The sequence below is a fragment of the Oncorhynchus masou genome, chromosome 9 (genome assembly GCF_036934945.1).
Source record: "Oncorhynchus masou masou isolate Uvic2021 chromosome 9, UVic_Omas_1.1, whole genome shotgun sequence".
NCBI lineage: Eukaryota > Metazoa > Chordata > Actinopteri > Salmoniformes > Salmonidae > Oncorhynchus > Oncorhynchus masou.
In genome coordinates this window covers 4,710,202-4,716,575 of record NC_088220.1, presented here as the reverse complement: position 1 = coordinate 4,716,575, position 6,374 = coordinate 4,710,202, and the positions used below count along the sequence as shown (strand labels likewise).

Below are 6,374 nucleotides of genomic sequence, written 5' to 3'. Positions count from 1 at the left end.
ACAGAGTACTGACAGTATGATGGAGGTAGACAGAGTACTGACAGTATGATGGGAGGTAGACAGAGTACTGACAGTATGATGGGAGGTAGACAGAGTACTGACAGTATGATGGAGGTAGACAGAGTACCGACAGTATGATGGGAGGTAGACAGAGTACTGACAGTATGATGGAGGTAGACAGAGTACTGACAGTATGATGGAGGTGTACTGACAGTATGATGGAGGTAGACAGAGTACTGACAGTATGATGGGAGGTAGACAGAGTACTGACAGTATGATGGAGGTAGACAGAGTACTGACAGTATGATGGAGGTAGACAGAGTACTGACAGTATGATGGAGGTAGACAGAGTACTGACAGTATGATGGAGGTAGACAGAGTACTGACAGTATGATGGGAGGTAGACAGAGTACTGACAGTATGAGGGAGGTAGACAGAGTACTGACAGTATGATGGAGGTAGACAGAGTACTGACAGTATGATGGAGGTAGACAGAGTACTGACATTATGATGGAGGTAGACAGAGTAATGACAGTATGATGGGAGGTAGACAGAGTACTGACAGTATGATGGAGGTAGACAGAGTACTGACATTATGATGGAGGTAGACAGAGTACTGACAGTATGATGGAGGTAGACAGAGTACTGACAGTATGATGGAGGTAGACAGAGTACTGACAGTATGATGGAGGTAGACAGAGTACTGACAGTATGATGGAGGTAGACAGAGTACTGACAGTATGATGGAGGTAGACAGAGTACTGACAGTATGATGGGAGGTAGACAGAGTACTGACAGTATGATGGGAGGTAGACAGAGTACTGACATTATGATGGAGGTAGACAGAATACTGACAGTATGATGGAGGTAGACAGAGTACTGACATTATGATGGAAGGTAGACAGAATACTGACAGTATGATGGAGGTAGACAGAGTACTGACAGTATGATGGAGGTAGACAGAGTACTGGCAGTATGATGGGAGGTAGACAGAGTACTGACAGTATGATGGGAGGTAGACAGAGTACTGACATTATGATGGAGGTAGACAGAGTACTGACAGTATGATGGAGGTAGACAGAGTACTGACAGTATGATGGAGGTAGACAGAGTACTGACAGTATGATGGAGGTAGACAGAGTACTGACAGTATGATGGAGGTAGACAGAGTACTGACAGTATGATGGGAGGTAGACAGAGTACTGACAGTATGATGGAGGTAGACAGAGTACTGACAGTATGATGGAGGTAGACAGAGTACTGACAGTATGATGGAGGTAGACAGAGTACTGACAGTATGATGGGAGGTAGACAGAGTACTGACAGTATGATGGAGGTAGACAGAGTACTGACAGTATGATGGAGGTAGACAGAGTACTGACAGTATGATGAAGGTAGACAGAGTACTGACAGTATGATGGGAGGTAGACAGGGTACTGACAGTATGATGGAGGTAGACAGAGTACTGACAGTATGATGGGAGGTAGACAGAGTACTGACAGTATGATGGAGGTAGACAGAGTACTGACAGTATGATGGGAGGTAGACAGAGTACTGACAGTATGATGGGAGGTAGACAGAGTACTGACAGTATGATGGAGGTAGACAGAATACTGACAGTATGATGGAGGTAGACAGAGTACTGACATTATGATGGAAGGTAGACAGAATACTGACAGTATGATGGAGGTAGACAGAGTACTGACAGTATGATGGAGGTAGACAGAGTACTGACAGTATGATGGGAGGTAGACAGAGTACTGACAGTATGATGGAGGTAGACAGAGTACTGACAGTATGATGGAGGTAGACAGAGTACTGACAGTATGATGGGAGGTAGACAGAGTACTGACAGTATGATGGAGGTAGACAGAGTACTGACAGTATGATGGGAGGTAGACAGAGTACTGACATTATGATGAAGGTAGACAGAGTACTGACAGTATGATGGGAGGTAGACAGGGTACTGACAGTATGATGGAGGTAGACAGAGTACTGACAGTATGATGGGAGGTAGACAGAGTACTGACAGTATGATGGGAGGTAGACAGAGTACTGACAGTATGATGGAGGTAGACAGAGTACTGACAGTATGATGGGAGGTAGACAGAGTACTGACAGTATGATGGAGGTAGACAGAGTACTGACAGTATGATGGAGGTAGACAGAGTACTGACAGTATGATGGAGGTAGACAGAGTACTGACAGTATGATGGGAGGTAGACAGAGTACTGACAGTATGATGGGAGGTAGACAGAGTACTGACAGTATGATGAAGGTAGACAGAGTACTGACAGTATGATGGGAGGTAGACAGAGTACTGACAGTATGATGGAGGTAGACAGAATACTGACAGTATGATGGAGGTAGACAGAGTACTGACAGTATGATGGAGGTAGACAGAGTACTGACAGTATGATGGAGGTAGACAGAGTACTGACAGTATGATGGGAGGTAGACAGAGTACTGACAGTATGATGGAGGTAGACAGAGTACTGACAGTATGATGGGAGGTAGACAGAGTACTGACATTATGATGGAGGTAGACAGAGTACTGACAGTATGATGGAGGTAGACAGAGTACTGACAGTATGATGGAGGTAGACAGAGTACTGACAGTATGATGGAGGTAGACAGAGTACTGACAGTATGATGGAGGTAGACAGAGTACTGACATTATGATGGAGGTAGACAGAATACTGACAGTATGATGGAGGTAGACAGAGTACTGACAGTATGATGGAGGTAGACAGAGTACTGACAGTATGATGGAGGTATACAGAGTACTGACAGTATGATGGAGGTAGACAGAGTACTGACAGTATGATGGGAGGTAGACAGAGTACTGACAGTATGATGGAGGTAGACAGAGTACTGACAGTATGAGGTAGACAGAGTACTGACAGTATGATGGAGGTAGACAGAGTACTGACAGTATGATGGAGGTAGACAGAGTACTGACAGTATGATGGAGGTAGACAGAGTACTGACAGTATGATGGGAGGTAGACAGAGTACTGACAGTATGATGGAGGTAGACAGAGTACTGACAGTATGATGGAGGTAGACAGAGTACTGACAGTATGATGGAGGTAGACAGAGTACTGACATTATGATGGAGGTAGACAGAGTACTGACATTATGATGGGAGGTAGACAGAGTACTGACATTATGATGGAGGTAGACAGAGTACTGACAGTATGATGGAGGTAGACAGAGTACTGACATTATGATGGAGGTAGACAGAGTACTGACAGTATGATGGAGGTAGACAGAGTACTGACATTATGATGGAGGTAGACAGAGTACTGACAGTATGATGGGAGGTAGACAGAGTACTGACAGTATGATGGAGGTAGACAGAGTACTGACAGTATGATGGGAGGTAGACAGAGTACTGACAGTATGATGGAGGTAGACAGAGTACTGACAGTATGATGGGAGGTAGACAGAGTACTGACAGTATGATGGGAGGTAGACAGAGTACTGACAGTATGATGGAGGTAGACAGAGTACTGACAGTATGATGGAGGTAGACAGAGTACTGACAGTATGATGGGAGGTAGACAGAGTACTGACAGTATGATGGAGGTAGACAGAGTACTGACAGTATGATGGAGGTAGACAGAGTACTGACAGTATGATGGGAGGTAGACAGAGTACTGACAGTATGATGGGAGGTAGACAGAATACTGACAGTATGATGGAGGTAGACAGAGTACTGACAGTATGATGGAGGTAGACAGAGTACTGACAGTATGATGGAGGTAGACAGAGTACTGACATTATGATGGAAGGTAGACAGAGTACTGACAGTATGATGGAGGTAGACAGAGTACTGACATTATGATGGAAGGTAGACAGAGTACTGACAGTATGATGGAGGTAGACAGAGTACTGACAGTATGATGGAGGTAGACAGAGTACTGACAGTATGATGGAGGTAGACAGAGTACTGACAGTATGATGGGAGGTAGACAGAGTACTGACAGTATGATGGAGGTAGACAGAGTACTGACAGTATGATGGGAGGTAGACAGAGTACTGACAGTATGATGGGAGGTAGACAGAGTACTGACAGTATGATGGAGGTAGACAGAGTACTGACAGTATGATGGAGGTAGACAGAGTACTGACAGTATGATGGAGGTAGACAGAGTACTGACAGTATGATGGAGGTAGACAGAGTACTGACAGTATGATGGAGGTAGACAGAGTACTGACAGTATGATGGGAGGTAGACAGAGTACTGACAGTATGATGGGAGGTAGACAGAGTACTGACAGTATGATGGAGGTAGACAGAGTACTGACAGTATGATGGAGGTAGACAGAGTACTGACAGTATGATGGAGGTAGACAGAGTACTGACAGTATGATGGAGGTAGACAGAGTACTGACAGTATGATGGGAGGTAGACAGAGTACTGACAGTATGATGGGAGGTAGACAGAGTACTGACAGTATGATGGGAGGTAGACAGAGTACTGACAGTATGATGGAGGTAGACAGAGTACTGACAGTATGATGGGAGGTAGACAGAGTACTGACAGTATGAAGGGAGGTAGACAGAGTACTGACAGTATGATGGAGGTAGACAGAGTACTGACAGTATGATGGAGGTAGACAGAGTACTGACAGTATGATGGAGGTAGACAGAGTACTGACAGTATGATGGAGGTAGACAGAGTACTGACAGTATGATGGAGGTAGACAGAGTACTGACAGTATGAGGGAGGTAGACAGAGTACTGACAGTATGATGGAGGTAGACAGAGTACTGACAGTATGATGGGAGGTAGACAGAGTACTGACAGTATGATGGAGGTAGACAGAGTACTGACAGTATGATGGAGGTAGACAGAGTACTGACAGTATGATGGAGGTAGACAGAGTACTGACAGTATGAAGGGAGGTAGACAGAGTACTACAGTATGATGGAGGTAGACAGAGTACTGACAGTATGATGGAGGTAGACAGAGTACTGACAGTATGAAGGGAGGTAGACAGAGTACTGACAGTATGATGGAGGTAGACAGAGTACTGACAGTATGATGGAGGTAGACAGAGTACTGACAGTATGATGGAGGTAGACAGAGTACTGACAGTATGATGGAGGTAGACAGAGTACTGACAGTATGATGGAGGTAGACAGAGTACTGACAGTATGATGGGAGGTAGACAGAGTACTACAGTATGATGGAGGTAGACAGAGTACTGACAGTATGACGGAGGTAGACAGAGTACTGACATTATGACGGAGGTAGACAGAATACTGACAGTATGATGGAGGTAGACAGAATACTGACAGTATGATGGAGGTAGACAGAGTACTGACATTATGATGGAAGGTAGACAGACTACTGACAGTATGATGGAGGTAGACAGAGTACTGACAGTATGATGGAGGTAGACAGAGTACTGGCAGTATGATGGGAGGTAGACAGAGTACTGACAGTATGATGGGAGGTAGACAGAGTACTGACAGTATGATGGAGGTAGACAGAGTACTGACAGTATGATGGAGGTAGACAGAGTACTGACAGTATGATGGAGGTAGACAGAGTACTGACAGTATGATGGAGGTAGACAGAGTACTGACATTATGATGGAGGTAGACAGAGTACTGACAGTATGATGGGAGGTAGACAGAGTACTGACAGTATGATGGAGGTAGACAGAGTACTGACAGTATGATGGGAGGTAGACAGAGTACTGACATTATGATGGAGGTAGACAGAGTACTGACAGTATGATGGGAGGTAGACAGAGTACTGACAGTATGATGGGAGGTAGACAGAGTACTGACAGTATGATGGAGGTAGACAGAGTACTGACAGTATGATGGGAGGTAGACAGAGTACTGACAGTATGATGGAGGTAGACAGAGTACTGACAGTATGATGGGAGGTAGACAGAGTACTGACAGTATGATGGAGGTAGACAGAGTACTGACAGTATGATGGAGGTAGACAGAGTACTGACAGTATGATGGGAGGTAGACAGAGTACTGACAGTATGATGGAGGTAGACAGAATACTGACAGTATGATGGAGGTAGACAGAGTACTGACAGTATGAAGGGAGGTAGACAGAGTACTGACAGTATGATGGAGGTAGACAGAGTACTGACAGTATGATGGAGGTAGACAGAGTACTGACAGTATGATGGAGGTAGACAGAGTACTGACAGTATGATGGAGGTAGACAGAGTACTGACAGTATGATGGAGGTAGACAGAGTACTGACAGTATGATGGAGGTAGACAGAGTACTGACAGTATGATGGAGGTAGACAGAGTACTGACAGTATGATGGGAGGTAGACAGAGTACTGACAGTATGATGGGAGGTAGACAGAGTACTGACAGTATGATGGAG

The 6,374-nt window shown here is 44.9% G+C and overlaps 1 long non-coding RNA gene across 1 annotated transcript; it reads left to right on the top strand.

The window, feature by feature from the left end:
• The first annotated feature begins 4,530 nt into the window (after positions 1-4,530).
• LOC135545142 (uncharacterized) lies at positions 4,531-5,217 on the top strand. Its single transcript, XR_010456406.1, has 3 exons — positions 4,531-4,561; positions 4,882-4,998; positions 5,144-5,217. It is a non-coding gene; the product is annotated as an uncharacterized LOC135545142 (long non-coding RNA).
• The last annotated feature ends 1,157 nt before the right edge of the window (positions 5,218-6,374 follow it).